The following is an 18,710-nucleotide window of genomic DNA, read 5'->3' as shown; positions in this document are numbered from 1 at the left end:
CACCTCTATGTACACAAATTAGAAAATCTAGAGGAAATGTAAAAATTCCTGGAAACACACAACACCCCAAGGTGAACCAGGAAGAAATCAAAAATCATGCACAGACCAATAACGAGTTCCAAAATTAAATTAGCAATAATAAAAAAAAATGCCTACTAACCAAAACAAAGCCCTGGATTAGATGGATTCACAACTGAATCCTGCCAGATGTACAACGAACTGGTACCAATCCTATTGAAGCTATTCCAAAAAATTGAGAAGGGCCTCCTCCTTAACTTATTCTACAAAGCCAGCATCATCCTGATACCAAAATCTGGCAGAGACTCAACAACAAAAAAAGCAACTTCAGGCCAATATTCCTGAGGGGGAAAAAAAAAAAAAAAAATGCTCAACAAAATACTAGTAAACCATATCCAGCAGCACATCAAAAGTTAATTCACCACCACAAAGTAGGCTTTATTTCTGAGATGCAAGACTGTTTCAACATATGCAAATCAATAAATGTGATTTACCACATAAAACGATATGATCATCTAAATAGAAACAAAGCTTCTGACAAAATTCAATATCCCTTCATGGTTAAAAAAAAACCAAAAACAAACAAACAAACAAAAAACACCTTGACACACTTAGCATCAAAGGAACATAAGCCACAGCCAACATTATACTGAACAGGCAAAAGCTGAAGCCATTCCCCTTGAGAACCAGCACACGACAAGGATGCCCACCCTCCACACACCTATTCAACATAGTTTTGGAAATTCTAAGCAGAGCAATCAGGCAAGACAAAGAAATAAAAGGTACCCAAATAGGGGAAGAAGGAGCCAAACTATTTCTCTATTATTCTCTTTCTACTATTAAAGATTTAAATGTAATCATATATAGATACGATTCTATACCTAGAAAACCCTAAAGACTCTGCCAAAAGGCTCCTGGAACTGATAAACAACTTCAGTAAAGTTACAGAACACAAAATCAATGCACAAAAATCAGAAGCATTTATACACCAACAACATTCTAGCCAAGAGCCAAATCAAGAACACAATCTCATTTACAATAGCCACACACAGAAAAATAAATACCTAGGAATAAATCTACCCAAAGAGCTGAAAGATCTCTACAAGGAGAACTATAAAATACTGCTGAAAGAAATCAGAGATGACACAAATAAATGGAAAAACGTTCCATGTCCATGGATTGGAACAATCAATATTATTAAAAGGGCCATACTTCCCAAGGCAATTTACAGATTCAATATTATTATCAAACTACCAATATCATTTTTCTCAAAATTAGAAAAAGCTATCCTAAAATTTATATGGAACCAGAAAAGCCTGAATAGTCAAAGCAATCCTAAGTAAAACAAAACAAAACAAAACAAAACAAGAAGCATCACATTACTTGACTTCAAACTATACTACAAGGATACATAACCCAAACAGCATGGCACATAAACCAATGAAACAGAATAGAGAACCCAGAAATAAACACACACGCTTACAACCACCTGATCTCCAACAAACTCAACAAAAGTAAGCAATGAGGAAAAGACTCTCTTTCAATAAATAGTGCTGGGATAACTGGCTATCAATATGCAGAAGAATGAAACTGGACCCCTACTATCACTGTATACAAAAATTGACTCAAGATGGATTAAAGATTTAAATGTAAGACCTCAAAATCCTATTTTAAAAAATCCTATAAGAAAACCTAGGAAATACCCTTGTTGACATTGGTTTTGGCAAAGAATGTGTGGCTAAGTCTCCAAAACCAATTGCAACAAAAACAGATGTTAATGAGACTTAATTAAACTAAATAACTTCTGCAAAACAAGAGGAACTACCAAATACATGAGCAAACAACCTACAGAATGGGAGAAAATATTTGCAAACTATGCATCTAACCAAGGTCAAATATCCAGAATCTATAAGACACTTAAACAACTGAACAAACAAATAACAAATAATCTCTTTAAAATGTGGGCAAGGACATGAACAGAAACTTCTCAAAAGAATATTTACAAGCAGCCAAGAAACATATTTTAAAATGTTCATCATTGATTATCTGAGAAATGCAAATCAAAACCACAATGAGATACCATCTTACAACAGTTGGAATGGCTTTTGTTAAAAAGTCTAAAAATAACAGATGCTGGCGAAGCTGTGGGGAAAAAAGGAACATTTATACACTGTTGGAGGGAATGTAAGTTGGCCCAGCCACTGTGGAGAGTGGCTTGGAGATTTCTCAAAGAACTAAAAGTTGAGCTACCAATAAACCTAGCAATCCCATTACTTGGTATATACTCAAAGGAAAATAAATCGTTCTACCAAAAGGACACATGCACCTGTATGTTCACTGAAGCACTACAAACAATAGAAAAAACATAGAATCAATCCAGGTGCCTATCAACGTGGACTGGATAAAGAAAATGTGGCACATATACAATGCAGTGATAAAAATGAATAAAATCCTGTGAACTAATGCAGAAACAGAAAATCAAATACCATGTTTTTTCACTTATAAGGAGCTAAGCATTGGGTACACACAGACATAAAATGGGAACGATAGACACTGGAGATTACTAGAATGGGGAGAGAAGGATAGGGGGCATGTGTTAAAAAACTACCTATTGGATACTCTGCTCATTACCAGGGTAGTGGCTTCAGTCATATCACAAACCTCAGCATCACACAATATAATACCTTTGTAACAATCCTATACATGAACCTGATGATGCTAAAATAAAAGCTGAAAAAGTAAAAAGAAAAATCATTATTAACATCTCTTCAAATACTGGCTTTCTTTCATTTTTTTCTATGGAAACTCCTAATTAATGTATGATTGCCTTCCTCATTACAATCACCATGCAGCAACCTCTCCTATTTTTTATGTCTTTACTTATATGTGCTGTATTTTAGGTGATTTCCTTAGGACTACTCTCAGTTCACTGATTTTTTCAGTTTTGAGTAATCTGTGGCTTACCCCATTAGTTTTTGTTGTTGTTGTTGATTTTAAAGATGTAGATTTTCAGGTCTTTATTAGTCAGGGTTCTCAGAGAATCAAAATTAGTAGAATATACATATACATATATTTATGGAGCTTAATTGAACAAGCAAAAATAAAACTCCATTAAAATGTGGGCAAAGGACATAAACAGACTTTTCTCAAAAGATTAACAAGCGGCTAAAGAACATACGAAAAGTGCTCAACATCACTAATCAGCAGAGAAATGCAAATCAAAACCACAACGAGATACCATCTCACGACACTCAGAATGGCTTTTGTTAAGAAGTCAAAAAATAGCAGATGGTGAAGCTGTGGAGAAAAGGTACACTTATACACTGCTGGGGGAAATGTAAATTGGTTCAGCCACTGGATCAATTATATATATAGGCAGAAAGAGGGAAATAGAGATAATAGGAGGTTTATTTAAAAAATCGATTCATGCAATTATGGTGACTGAGAAGTCTCACAATTTGTTTTCTGCAAGCTGAAGAACCAGGAAAGATAATGGTGGAATTGAGTCTGAGTCCAGAGCCTGAGAACTGGATAAACCAATGGTATAATTCCTGGAGTCTGAAGGCTCACGAACCAGGAGCTTTGATGTTCAGGTGCAGAAGATGGATATTTTAACTCAAGATGAGAGAGAGAATTTAATTTGCCCTTCCTTTCTCAGTATCTTTATTCTTTTTCTTTTCTTTTCTTTTCTTTTCCTTTCTTTTCTTTTAAGATGGAGTGTCACTCTGTCGCCCAGGCTGGAGTGCAGCTGCATGATCTCAGCTCACTGCAACCTCCACCTCCTGGATTCAAGGGATTCTCCTGCCTCAGCCTCCTGAGTAGCTGGGACTACAGGCATGTGCCATCATGCCCAGATTTTTGTATTTTTAGTAGAGACAGTGTTTCACCATGTTGGCCAGGCTGTTCTCAAACTCCTGATCTTGTGATCCACCAGCCACGGCCTCCCAAAATGCTGGGATTACAGGCGTGAGCCACCACACCAGGCTGTCTCTTTATTCTATATGAGCCCTCAATGGATTGAATAATCCCTGACCACATGGGAGAAAGCAGATCTTCTTTACTTTGTCTGCTGGTTTAAATGCTAATCTCTCCCAGAAACACCCACACAGACACACCTGGAAATCATGGTGACATGATTTCTGGGCATTCCTTGGCCCAGTCAAATTGACACACACAATTAATCATCACAAGGCCTATAAATTCTGTTTGTTGTATTTTCAAATACACCTATCCTTTTCTCAGTATTCTGTTATTTCCCTGTGAGTATAGAAGTTTATCTGTTTAATCATTTTAAACATACTAACTCTCTTTTTGAGGATTATTCTATTTTCTTAAGTTTTAGGGTGTTAATTCTCCTCCTGTTTCCTATGCTCCCTCTTAGTAAACTGCTTCCTTATGTAATCTGTAATTTCGCCAGTGAGAAACTCCAGTTCTGGCTTTTTCTATGGGAGTTCCAAGTACCCTAGTATTAAAAATGTTTGCTTTGCTTCTGCTCCATCCTCTGTATTTTTCTGGGATTGAATTTTTAATTACTACTTTTTAGCTTCTAGATTCTTGAGTCCATGCTTAATGTAAATTTAGATTCTATACCTATGCTTGAAACTTTGGATTCTTATGGGTGGCTTTTTGCCTGGCTGGAGTCCTGGGCAGATACATGCTTCCTTGAAGAACGTTATAAAGACCAAACGCACCAGCCCTAAAGACTGCCTGTTCCAATCTTCACCTGACTTAGTAATAGTACTGAACCTCAGGCATAGTGTACAAAAAATAAATCTCCTGACTCAGTCACCCTGTCAAGATTAACTTCTTAGTAAAAAGGGACCAGAAAATTCCACATACCAGTACAGAAAAATGGCAGTAATAGTTAAAACATATACCACATCATATGCACTCTCTACTGTTCTAAAGTTTTGCCTATATTATCTCATTTAATCCTTATGAAATCTTACAAAGTAGGTATAATTATTAATTTTATTTTACAGATAAGGAAGTTGAGTAATGGGCAGTTTGGGTTTTGGTTGTTTTGTTTTGCTTTGACTTTTTATTTTTACAATATGCCTGAGGCTTAGTGGATTCTCTCTCTCTCTCTCTCTCTCTCTCTCTCTCTCTCTCTCTCTCTGTGTGTGTGTGTGTGTGTGTGTGTGTGTGTGTGTGTGTATTCTTTTTCTGTACCAGAAAAGGCCTGGGGGAATTGTTGAGGCAGGAGGTAATAAATGGGGAGGCGGGGCAGGGATGCAATTTACCCTAGTACAGTCTGCTCTGTTATCAGTATCTAAAGTGTGCAGTTGAGCTCTGAACACTCTGTCCACTCACAGCCATTAATTGCAAAGGCTCATCTTGCAACATCACACATTCTTTCTACCCTGATGCCTTTTGAGATTGTACTCGAATTTTTAAAGGCTCATAGACAACCTGTGGCTATCTCTACAGCACATCACCCCTCTGAACTGAAAGCTCTTTTTTTTTATTATTAATCAAAATAGAAACCAATACAATCAGCTGAAAGCTCTTATAAAAATCTGTAGGACATGAGGTGATCAAAGCAGATGAAAGTGGGCATGTTACTCCGTGTCACATCTAAAGCCCTGAGTCTCTTCCCAAATACCTTGTCTTAATGATTTAAAGAAAAAGAGAAGCTTCCTAGGTTCACTAGAATTATTACATATTATGGGAGAAAAAATATTATAATGTATTCATCAAAAACATTTTGCCTGGAAGTTCAAAGAAATGAGTCAAACTGGAAGTTTTTTCTTATCTATCCAGTTTTTTTTTTTTTTTTTTTTTTTTGAGACGGGGTTTCGCTCTTGTTACCCAGGCTGGAGTGCAAATGGCACGATCTCGGCTCACCGCAACCTCCGCCTCCTGGGTTCAAGCAATTCTCCTGCCTCAGCCTCCCAAGTAGCTGGGACTACAGGCGTGCACCACCATGCCCAGCTAATTTTTTTGTATTTTTAGTAGAGACGGGGTTTCACCATGTTGACCAGGATGGTCTCGATCTCTTGACCTCGTGATCCACCCGCCTCGGCCTCCCAAAGTGCTGGGATTACAGGCTTGAGCCACCGCGCCCGGCCTTTTTTTTTTTTTTTTTTTTTTTTTTTTGAGACAGAGTGTCGCTCTTGTTACCCCAGGCTGGAGTGCAATGGCACGATCTCGGCTCACCGCAACCTCCACCTCCTGGGTTCAAGCAATTCTCCTGCCTCAGCCTCCTGGGTAGCTGGGACTACAGGCACGCGCCACCATGCCCAGCTAATGTTTTGTATTTTTAGTAGAGACGGGGTTTCACCACGTTGACCAGGATGGTCTCGATCTCTCGACCTCGTGATCCACCCGCCTCGGCCTCCCAAAGTGCTGGGATTACAGGCTTGAGCCACCGCGCCCGGCCTATCCAGTTTTTATTGTCTATAGGATGTAAAAGGAAATAAAAAAGATAACTGGGGAGAAAATCATTGTTAATAAAATTTAACCATCTATTATTTAAACTGATAGAATTTAAAACTTGATCATACAATCTGCTATGATTTTCTAAACCATTACTCTGGCAGCTGCAAAACTATAGTGAATAGGACAGTTTGTTACACAGCCCAAGGTTTCCCTGCATTCTCCCATCCCAAGCTCATGGTGACAAAAGCTCATAGCAGCAGACACGGGCCAGACTGGGGAGGAGAAGGAGTCTCCAGTTAGAAAAGGCATCTCCACTGAGAACCACTGCCCCACTCAGAACCCAAATGTGAGACCTCTTGTTTCCTCTTTGGGTCAGAATGCAGGTTGTTCAACCCTAATGGGCCTCAGGTTCCTCATTTGTGAAATGCAGGCTAACCCAAGTGTTCGTCAGCCACCTTTGTACACCTACAGCAACAGACCACAATTCCTCCTCCCCTTCCCCTTCCTCTCCTTCTTCTCCTCCTTCTTCCTCTTCTTTGAGACAGGGTCTTGCTCTGTTGCCCAGGCTGGAGTGCAGTGGTTCAATCATGACTCACTGCACCCTTGACCTCCTGGGCTCAAGTGACACTCTCACCTCAGCCTCCCAAGTGGCTGGGACTACAAGCACATGTCACCACACCTGGCTAATTTTTGTATTTTTTCTGTATAAAAAATACAAAACTTGAACTCCTGGGCTCAAGCAATCCACCAGCCTCAGCCTCCCAAGGTGCTGGGATTACAGCAATGTAATCCTTGATTTCTAAACTAAGATAGTTTCAGCCCCCACCCAAATACCGCAAGGAATACAGCATGCTGGCTCCCACCCCAAACGGCTCCGAGGACCTTATGCTTCTCCTGGTGACCTACTTAGATTTCTGTGACCCACGGACCCTTCAATCCCACTTCCATCTTGCCTCCTGCAGCTTTGTCTTCTCTTCATCCTCACTAGCCCAACACATACCGCAACTCCTTTTTCTTTTAATTTCCCAAAACCACCACAGTGACAGCCTTCTGAATTTATCAAACCATATTTTGAAGGTTTAAGAAAAAAGGAGACTTATGGTGATGGGGGTGGGGGGTGCACTCTCACATGGTCTAAATTTGAATTTTAGACATTGCTGTCCTCAGGAGTCCCTCAACCATCGTTGATCATGGAATGTTCTCCCTGGCTGTTTTTTCTCTTTGAGTACCCTCACACTTCCCTCATGTGGCTCAAAACCAGCTCTCTATTTGTCTTCCTTCTGCACCCAGCCTTCAAGTTCCCACAGTCTCTAGTCATTTTCAAACAGAGCAGTTTCTTCTCTCCACCCCTTACCCTGAACTTTCTGAAACTTACATGCCAACAAAAGAAAGTCATTAAGATGCTTTGAAAATAAAGGGCTATTTCCCCCTATTTCCTAGCCCTAACCCTGAACACAGGAGAAGCTGTGACATCAGTCTTTACAGGATGACATCTCCAGAAGTAGTTCCATCACTCATCAACGTCTTAAAGGAGAAGAGCGCAGTAGAAGGGCTCATTACTCGCCCTCACTCACCGCTGACGACCTGCCTCACCGCGCCGTACCCTGCCGCCGCCCCGCAGAAATGCTTCGGTTATCCCAGTATTTTGCCGCTGAGACCGGTGTCTAGGGTGCTGGCTCCTCATCTCACTCGGGCGTATGCCAAAGTTGTAAAATTTGTTGCAGATGCCTGAGCCTTAGTGCTTCAAGGTGTAGACCTTTTAGCTGATGCCGTAGCTGTTACATTGAGGCCAAAGGGAAGAAGAGTGATTATTGAAGAGAGCTGGGGAAACCCTAAAGTAACAAAAGATGATGTGACTGTTGCAAAGTCAATTGACTTATAGAATAAATATAAAAATATTGGCAATAAACTTGTTCAAGATGTGGCCAATAACATAAATGAAGCGGCTGGGGATGGCACTACCACGGCTACTGTACTGGCACGCTCTGTTGCCAAGGAAGCCTTCGAGAAGATTAGCACAGGTGCTAATCCTGCGGAAATCAGGACAGGTGCGATGTTAGCTGTTGATGCTGTAATTGCTGAACTTAAAAGGCAGGCTAAACCTGTTGCACAGGTGTCTACAATTTCTGCAAATGGAGACAAAGAGAATTGGCAATACCATCGCTGATGCAACGGAAACGGTTGGAAGAAAGGGTGTCATCACAGTAAAGGATGAAAAAACACTGAATGGTGAACTAGAAATTATTGAAGGCATGAAGTTTGTTTGAGGCTATATTTCTCCATACTTTATTAACACATCAAAAGGTCGGAAATGGAAGTTCCAGGATGCATATATTCCATTGAGTGAAAAGAACATTTCTAGTGTCCAGTCCATTGTACCTGCTCTTGAAATTGCCAATGCTCACCATAAGTCTTTGATCATAATCACTGAAGACGTTGATGGAGAAGCTCTAAGTACACTCATCTTGAATAGACTATAGGTTGGTCTTCAGGTTGTGGCAGTCAAGGCTCGAGGGTAAGGTGACAATAGGAAGAACCAGCTTAATGATACAGGTATTGCTACTGGTGGTGCAGTGTTTGCAGAGAAAGGGCTGACCCTAAATCTTGAAGATGTTTAGCCTCTTGACTTAGGAAAAGCTGGAGAGATCATTTTTTTTTTCTTTCCTTTTCTTTTTTTTTTTTTTTTTTTTTTTTTTTTTTTTTTTTTTTGAGACAGAGAGGTCATTCTGACCAAAGATGATGTTGTGTGCTTAAAAGGAAAAGGTGACAAGGCTCAAATTGAAAAACATATTCAAGAAGTCATTAAGCAGTCAGATGTCACAACTACTGAATATGAAAAGAAAAAACTGAATGAACAGCTGGCAAAACTTTCAGATGGTGTAGCTGTGCTGAAGGTTGGTGGGACAAGTGATGCTGAAGTGAATAAAAAGAGTTACAGATGCCCTTAATGCTACAAGAGCTGCTGCTGAAGAAGGCGTTGTTTGGGGAGGGGGTTGTGCCCTGCTTTGGTGCATTCCAGTCTTGGACTTACTGACTCCAGCTAATGAAGTTCAAAAAATTGGTAGAGAAATTATTAAAGAACACTCAAAATTTCAGCAATGACCTTTGCTAAGAATGCAGGTGTTGAAGGATCTTTGATAGTTGAGAAAATTATACAAACTTCCTCAGAAGTTGGTTACGATGCTACGGTCGGAGATTTTGTGAATATGATAGAAAAAGAAATCATTGACCCACAAAGGTTGTGAGAACTGCTTTATCGAATGCTGCTGGTGTGGTCTTTCTGTTAACTACAGCAGAAGTTGTAGTCACAGAAATTCCTAAAGAAGAGAAGGACCCTGGGGTGGTATGGGAGGTGGCATGTTCTAACTCCTAGAATAGTGCTTTACCTTTATTAATGAACTGTGACAGGAAGCCCAAGGCAGTGTCCCTCACCAATAACTTCAGAGAAGTCAGTTGAAGAAAATGAAGAAAAGTCTGGCTGATGTTTAAGACATCACTGGAACCATCAGTTACTAGTTTCAGTTGAGAAACTATATAATGATTTATTGCTGTTGTTGTCCATGCCTACAGATAGTTTATTTTGTATTTTTGAATGAAGAGACATTTGTACATTCCTAATACTAGGTACAAGAGCGATGTATTAATGTACTGCTTTCAGCTTAAATCACTGAGGCATTTTCACTACTATTCTGTTAAAATCAGGATTCTAGTGCTTGCCACCACCAGATAAGAAGTTAAGCAGCTTTTCTGTGGAGAGTGAGAATAATTATGTACAAAGTAGGGAAATATCCAATTATGTGACAAACTGTGTAATAAAAATTTGTTTACAGTTTAAAAAAGACTCATCACTCTCACTATATGAATTATGCTACCCTCTCCTTGTCTCCTTGGAGAATACAAGACCATCCACTTCCTGTTTTAATTAGCAGCGTGTTCCACTCCTGCTGCGGGGAACAGCATCTGTTCTCCAGCTGAGGTGAGGATGGCACGCATGGATAAGAAAATGCCAACTGCAGGGCCTGAACTCAGAAGGTCATTGTAGTTGCTATTGTTTCTGACTGATACTATACCCCATCTTCCTCCTTTTGGAAATAGTGATTTTTTAAAAAACACAAAATTGAAGTAAATCCCCTATCTTTTGGAGAGCTTTAAGCTCTCCTGCAGATTCCCATTGCAGTCGGAAGATAATCCAATGCCTTTATCACCAAAACCTATAAGCTCTAATTTCTAGCTCTTTCCTGCTTCTCCGCCCACATCTCCTATTACTCTCCGTCTAGTTTACAATACTGCAGCCATCCTGGCCTCCCTTCAGTTCGTTAATTCCAGAAATATGTAGTGAGCTATGTGCCAGGTCATGTTTTAGACTCTGAAGGTGCATCAGTGAACAAAATAATCAAGCTCTTTCTCACCGGCTATTTCCTCTTCCTGGAACACACTCAGAGTTTAGCAAAGTTGGGCTTCTCCTCATCCTTCAAGTTTCAGCTCAAGTGTTATCTCCTCGGAAAAGACTTCCTCAGTCACATTTCCTAGAGTAGTACTCACTCCCTTGGACACTGCGTATTTCATTGTCCCTCTCTGGTCTCAGTGGCACTTATCATTTACGTATTTATCTACTTATTAATTTTAAAATTTTACTTACTAATCACCTGTCTTTCCCAACTAGAATGTAAGCTCTGAGAGAGCAGGAACTTGGTCTGTTATGCTCTTACCATATCCCTAGCACCTGTAATAGTGAATATTGTCACATTGTAGGCTCTTGGTAATTTGGATATACTGGATTAGCAAATGAATGAATGAGTGAATAAAAGAAACTGTAACTACTTTTGCTTGAAGATGTGTTCTTTCCCTGATGTGGTCCTGGTCAAGTTGACAATAATGGTGTGTACCCTGCTGTCTTTGTGTAGAAGTAGGCATGTGAACCAACTTGGGACAATTCTTGATATGGTTTGGCTCTGTGTCCCCACCCAAATCTCATGTGTACTTGTAATCCCCACATGTCAGGAAAGGGGCTTGGTGGGAGGTGACTGGATCATGGGGGCGGATTTTCCCCTTACTGTTCTCGTGATAGTGAGTGAGTTCTCACGAAATCTGATGGTTTAAAAGCATGCCACAACCAACCCAAATGCCTATCAATAATAGACTGAGTAAAGCAAATGTGGTGCATATATATCATAGAACATTATTATGCAGCCATAAAAAGAAATGAGATCATGTCCTTTGCAGGTACATAGATGAAGCTGAATGTCATTATCCTCAGCAAACTGATGCAGGGACAGAAAACCAAGCACCGAATATTCTCACTTAAAAGTGAGAGCTGAACAATGAGAACACATGGACTCAGGGAGAGGAACAACACTCACGGGGCCTGTTGTGGGAGGGCAGCGGGGAGAGCACTAGGGAGAAGAGCTAATACATGCTGGGCTTAACACCTAGGTAATGGGTTGATAGGTGCAGCAAACCACCATGGCACACTTTTACTTATGTAACAAACCTACACATCCTGCACATATACCTCAGAAATTAAAAATAAATAGAAAAATAAAATAAGTGTGGCATTTCCCTCTTTGCTCTTGTTCTCTCCTTCTCCGCCATGGTAAGATGCACCTTGCTTGATTGTAAGTTTCCTGAGGTCTCCCCAGCTATGCAGAACTGTGGGTCAATTAAACCTATTTTCTTGATAAATTGCCCAGCATCAGGTATTTCTTTACAGCAGTGTGATAATGGACTAAAACAATTATGAACCTACATTCTTTTGGATACAGTGATTAGTCCAAGGATTGTGCACAGGTCCAAGCCAGGCCAGTTTGGTGCACTTCAACAAAAGTTACAATATAGAAAGCTAAAATAAGTAATTCTTTTGGCTCACAAACTCTAAGGATATGTATGCAGGGCCACGGGTAGCCACCATCTTCTTTTGAAATGGAAGGAGTCTGTCAAGGGTAGACAAACGTGAGATTAAAACTTCAAACGAGGCTGGGCTAAGAGATGAAGCTAGAAAGAGCACCTTGCTAACTTCAGTTAAACCTGGTTTCTAGGCTTGCTTGAAGCTAGTATCCCAGTTCAATGAGTCACTGCATATCTGTTTTTGCTCAAGCCAGGTGGTGTTGGGTTCCTATACCATGCAACTAAGAGTCCTTTTTATGAGTAGGTACTTCACACAGGTAACCTTTCTGCACCTCTCTGCCAAGGGAAGGACTAAAGCAACACTGAGCAATAGCCATGGCATTTGGCTCTGCCATTCTGGAGTGCAGTTTGAAAACTGAGCTTCAGAGAGGACAGCTGCAAGTCTACTCCCTGTTTCAGAGCAGCTACGTGCTATTTGAGAGATCCCACCGCGGCTCCCTTTCTTTCACTCCTCAGTAAGCAACAAGGAGCTGGGCTGGTGGTCTATGGAGGATAATTTTTCTTTCTCCCACCCCAGAGCCACTCTGAAAAAAAGATCCTTTGTTCCAGATCAGATCATCAATAGCACTGGTAATGACTATGACCCTTCCTCCCTTTCTGCCAACCCCACTCCTCTTTCCCGATGTCCAGGTCCAGATGAGAGGCAAATTGAAATCTTATGCCAAAACACAGAGCTGTGGCTGGCTTCCCTTCTTTACGAAAAGACAAAAGCAATGATATCAGTAGGGTTGGTTGTGCCTGGATGGTAGCAAAACAAAACGTTTTCTGCCAAGGTGAGAGTCAGAACAATTCACAATGGGTACTTTAAAGCTCAAAAGAAAACCTAAGCAAAAGGTAGCAAAAAAAAATGTTCAGCGAAAACCAGACAAGAGAGGTGAAGACCTTATCTCTCCACCTAGCACTTGACTGGGCCACCTAGCTTCTCATTCTAATTCATCCTTTTCTTGAATATGCTTATAACCTGTCAGGGATCTATTCTTTTCCTTTAAACTTCCTCGCCTGGGGACAACATCTCCCTCCAGAATTCTCATCTTCGCCCCTTGTCTTCCTTTAAGTCCAGGGTTCCTCAGAAAGAAAGGCCTCTTCACATGCAGTGAAGCCATTCCTGTTCATAAACTTTATTTCTGTTGCTAAGACTTAGGGCCAAGAAAATACTGAAATTGAGGAGCTTCTAAAGTCTAACCAATTCTCAGAACCCAGTAGTGAAGAGAAGACAAAGAGTCAAAATGTATTCTGTTGCTTTAAGCCACCCAGTTTGTCGTCATTTGTTATGGCAACCATAGGAAACTAATGAACTAGCCCGTGTCACGCCTACTCTGTGCTTAAACCTGTGCTATGTGCTCTACACTCCTTATCCATGGCAAAAACACCCTTACAAGGGAGATATGGTTATTCTTGTTTAACAGACAAAAGGCCTAAATGCCTTGTCCAAAGTCTGCCAAGGAGAGAGTGGAGCCTGAATTCAAATTCAAGTATAACCAATTGTGAAGCCCATGCTTTCTCCACCATGCCACTATGTCTGTATTTAATAAAGTGTTCCCTTTGGGAGGCCAAGGCGTGCGGTTGGAGACCAGGCATTGGAAACCAGCATATCCAATAAGCTGATAGGAAGATGTCTTCGGGAAATGCTAAAATTGGGCACCCTGCCCCCAACTTCAAAGCCACAGCTGTTACACCAGATGGTCAGTTTAAAGATATCAGCCTGTCTAACTACACAGGAAAATATGTTGTGTTCTTCTTTTACCCTCTTGACTTCACCTTTGTGTGCCCCACAGAGATCATTGCTTTCAGTGATAGGGCAGAAGAATTTAAGAAACTCAACTGCCAAATGATTAGTGCTTCTGTGGATTCTCACTTCTGTCACCTGGCATGGATCAACACACCTAAGAAACAAGGAGAACTGGGACCCATGAACATTCCTTTGATATCAGACCCAAAGCGCACCATTGCTCAGGATTATGGGGTCTTAAAGGCTGATGAAGGCATCTCATTCAGGGGCCTCTTTATCATTAATGATAAGGGTATTCTTTGGCAGATCACTCTAAATGACCTCCCTGTTGGCCGTTCTGTGGATGAGACTTTCAGACTAGTTCAGGCCTTCCAGTTCACTGACAAACATGGGGAAGTGTGCCCAGCTGGCTGGAAACCTGGCAGTGATACCATCAAGCCTGATGTCCAAAGAGTAAAGAATATTTCTCCAAACAGAAGTGAGTGGGCTGTTTATATTAGGCTTGCAGTGGGCAGCCATGAGAACGAAACCTCTTTTGTATTTTTTTCCCCCATGAGTAAAACACAAGACTTCAAAAAAATAAATAAACAAAATAAAATAAATAAATAAAGTGCTGTTTTCAAATAATTAAAGAATAGGATCTGGTTAGGCATAGTGGCTCATGCCTGTAATCCCAGCACTTTGGGAGGGCCGAGGCAGGCGGATCACTTGAGGTCAGGAGTTCAAGACCAGCCTGGCCAACATGGTGAAACCCTATCTCTACTGAAAATACAAACATTAGCTGGGTGTGTTGGTGGACACCTGTAATCCCAGCTACTCGAGAAGCTGAGGCAGGAGAATCACTTGAACCCGGGAGATGGAGGTTTCAGTGAGTCTAGATGGTTCTGCTGCACTGCAGCCTGAGTGACAGAGACTCTGTCTCAGAAAAATAAAAGGAACGGGATCTACTTCTGACTCTCCGATTCCTCTGATTTCAAGTTTCTACCATATTTGACACCCAGAACATTTCATTTCTTAACACTTCTTCCTATCTTATATGACACAATTACTTTCAGTAATAATCATAAAATGAATGCATTTCATGTATGGACTAAAATGTGCATTTACCAGCCGGGCGCAGTGGCTCACGCCTGTAATCCCAGCACTTTGGGAGGCTGAGGAGGGTGGATCACGAGGTTAAGAGATCGAGACCATCCTGGTCAACATGGTGAAAACCCGTCTCTACTAAAAATACAAAAAAAATTAACTGGGCATGGTGGCGCGTGCCTGTAATCCCAGCTACTCAGGAGGCTGAGGCAGGAGAATTGCCTGAACCCAGGAGGCGGAGGTTGCGGTGAGCCGAGATCGCGCCATTGCACTACAGCCTGAGTAACAAGAGCGAAACTCCATCTCAAAAAAAAAAGTGCATTTACCAAACAAATGATTGAACTTCACAGTTTGCATGTTTCTTTTTTTGCTACACACACACACACAAAATTTACCATCTTAGTCAATTTCAACTGCACAGTTTAATAGTGTTAAGAAGATTCACATAGATGTACAACAGATCTCCAGAACTTTTTCATCTTGCAAAACACAGTCTCTATATCCATTGAACAATTCCTCATTTCCTGCTTTCTCCAGCCTGGGTAACCACCATTCTACTTTTTGTTTCTAAGAATTTGACCACTGTACATAACCTCATGTAAGTGGAATTATATAGCGTTTATCTTTTTGTGATTGGCTTACTTCATGTATGTGAAATGTAAAAGAAAAAAAAAAAATTGAAGCCAACAAATATTTTATTAAAACCAATGAGTTTCATGCCACTGAACTGTACACTTAAAAATAGCTAAAATAGTAACTTTTATGTATATTTTTTAAAAATGGAAGACTGGGTGTGGTGGCTCATGCCTGTAACCTTGGGAGGCTGAGGTGGGCAGATCACAAGGTCAAGAGATCGAGACCATCCTGGCCAACATAGTGAAACCCTGTCTCTTCTAAAAATACAGAAATTAGCTTGGCGTGGTGGCATGTACCTGTAGTCCCAGCAGCTCAGGAGGCTGAGGGAGGAGAATCGCTTCAACCCAGGAAGTGGAGGTTGCAGTAAGCTGAGATCACACCACTGCACTCCAGCCTGGTGACCAGGTGAGACTCCGTCTCCAAAAAAAAGGAAAGAAACTCTCAACACTAACTATAGCAACTAGACCAATTAGAAAAAAAAATTATTTCTCATGGGAAGGTGCTTTATCATTGACATAGTTTAGGATTGTTGGCACAAATTTAATCAATTTGATTATAATTGTGTTTATATTCTCGGCCAGCAGTTCACCTCCTTCTTGTCCAGCCTCCAGGACTGACTGCTCCCCTCCCTGGGCACAACACTACTGCAAAATAGGCCAAGAGCAGGATTTGACAGCTCTACCACAAGGCCATCCAGCAATGTGGGCTCCCATGCTCACGTATTTAAATTAAAGTGGGGTTTTTCAATAACTGTCTTAGTCTGTTCAGGTTGCTGTAACAAAATACCATGAAGTAGGTAGTTTCTAAACAATTAGCATTTATTTCTCACAGTTCTGGAGGCTGAGAAGTCCAAGATCAAGGAGTCAGCAGATTTGGTGTACGGTGAGTCTGTTCCCTGTTGCACTCTATGGTGGAAGGGGCTAGTGAGCTCTCTGAGTCTCTTCAAACATGCATTATGCCCTAACTGCCCAAAAACACCCCTTTGGGTTAGAATTGAAGCATATGAATTTGGGGGGTAGAAACATTCAGACTATAATAATAACCACAGGGCATTCGTCTCAAAGTTCCTATATTTCTGATGCACCCTGCCATGGAACCGCAGATACCACGGTCACTTTAATTGCATTAGGGAGCTCCCTTAGGAATAAACTTATTTCACCATCAGATTCACCAGAAGAGAAGTGATATGCGGTGATGTTAGACAGTTCTCCTTCAAGCAAACAAAAATATTGATTTTTTTTCCCCTGAAAACACTCTTTTCCTTTAACTCATTGAACTATTAGGAGAGAACAAAAACACAGCTGACCACTTTGCCAATCCTCAAGTCTTCACTGAATGACTCTTCAGAAGGACTTTATTGTCATGGTCCCAGACAGTGTTCTTATTTGTCTCTCTGTCTTTCAGAGTGGTGAGTTCAGACTGTGGAGAGTGAAGAACTGTCTCCAGAATATCTCCTCCAAACAGAAACAAGAGACCAGGTTGCTGCAAGGCCACAGCCTCTTATTAACAGGTTTAGCTGAGACGGAAACCATTTGTTCCTGAAAACTGAGGTGACGGAAAGACCCATCTCATTCTAAGCTAGGGATGGAGTATCTTGACCTCACTCTGCTAATCTGCCCTATCTTCAAACTATGGTCTCGCTGTGTGGTCTTAGACCAAACACTTGGCCTCCACAAAGCTCCATCAACTCATCTGTAAAATGAAGATAAAAATAACCACCTTCAAGGCTACTGTATTTGAAAAAACAGGCAATGTATTTTGCACTCAAGATTAATATTTATTCCGAGTCCCCATCCCTTTTCTTCATACTTGCTGCATACTCCAAAACCAGTATTTCCAAACACTTCTCTCTGCTCCACAAAAGCTGTGTCTGTAAAATCTTTCAGTGTCCTTCTTCCACCTGTAATGCCATCCTTGAGAACAGGGACTCCCCACATAGCCTCGGTTGTGACAGGTGAATTCTATGGAAAGGCTCCAGAATACATGGAGCATGTCAAAAAGGAGGCTTTAAGAACATGAAAATAACACGGAGTATATATAGCACACACACACTCTTTATAATAGAGAACTTATAAACTGAGTACCATCTCAAGATAGAGCACAGGGTCCTTGTATATTTCACACCAAGAAGGAGAGGAAGTCTTGGAAAGTACATCAAGGCAGACTTGTGCTAGAACAAGTTCAGGGAGATGTCAAGGACTTTCGGAATCTCTGTGCTCTTTCATCTCCTACAAATGGACCTCCAGTGGCCTCATACACTGAGCCCCAGATTGGCCTCCAGAGAGAGGCTATACAAGGGATAAAGAATCTTGAAGGGACTCTCAATTCTACCAACCAGTCACTTCATCAAGACTGTGCTGGGTTTGAAATATGGATCTAGTTGTCATGGTACACATAGTAGGTACTCAAGTATTTGCAGAATACATGAATGACACAATATGTAATGGGCTTAAATGTAACAAACTCTTTCATGTTCAAAAATAATCAGCCAATCACAATTGTGATGCTGCTATTACAAGTATCACTATTTTGGTAATTCACTGAAGATTTTTGAATACTACATGCCTAATGGGAAGAAGGGGTAATTGTGAACGTAAAAGACTCTTACAAGGCAAAGGTGATTCTTAAGACATACTTTGCATAAATAATACTTTTCTTTCTTGGTTGCAAACAATAGAAACGGACTCTGATTATTTCAAGCAGAAAAGGAATTGATTGGAAGGGTGCAATAGCAGTAGTATGCAGCAAAAGTCTGTTTAGGAGGTTGCCAATAGCACTCTTGCCCCAGTCACTATCACACCACCAGACCTGAACATATACAGGACCTCTGACGGATCCTGCAACTTTGTCTCATACTGTAAGCCTCAAAATCCTGTGTGCAAGAAATCAGTCTGACCACCTCCCAGATTTTGGTCCCTGTTTCTGGCTGCAGAGGCAGGTGACTTCTCACTTGCTA

At 40.9% G+C, this 18,710-nt stretch overlaps 2 pseudogenes; both read left to right on the top strand.

Moving 5' to 3' along the window:
* Nucleotides 1–7,885: 7,885 nt before the first annotated feature.
* LOC101031952 (60 kDa heat shock protein, mitochondrial pseudogene) lies at nt 7,886–9,837 on the top strand (annotated as a pseudogene).
* Nucleotides 9,838–13,915: 4,078 nt separating this feature from the next.
* On the top strand, nt 13,916–14,514 carry LOC101038822 (peroxiredoxin-1 pseudogene; annotated as a pseudogene).
* The last annotated feature ends 4,196 nt before the right edge of the window (nt 14,515–18,710 follow it).

The sequence above is a fragment of the Saimiri boliviensis genome, chromosome 2 (assembly GCF_048565385.1).
Source record: "Saimiri boliviensis isolate mSaiBol1 chromosome 2, mSaiBol1.pri, whole genome shotgun sequence".
Taxonomy (NCBI): Eukaryota; Metazoa; Chordata; class Mammalia; order Primates; family Cebidae; genus Saimiri; species Saimiri boliviensis.
Note: the sequence above shows the minus strand (reverse complement) of the source record. Positions and strands in the feature narration are given on the sequence as shown.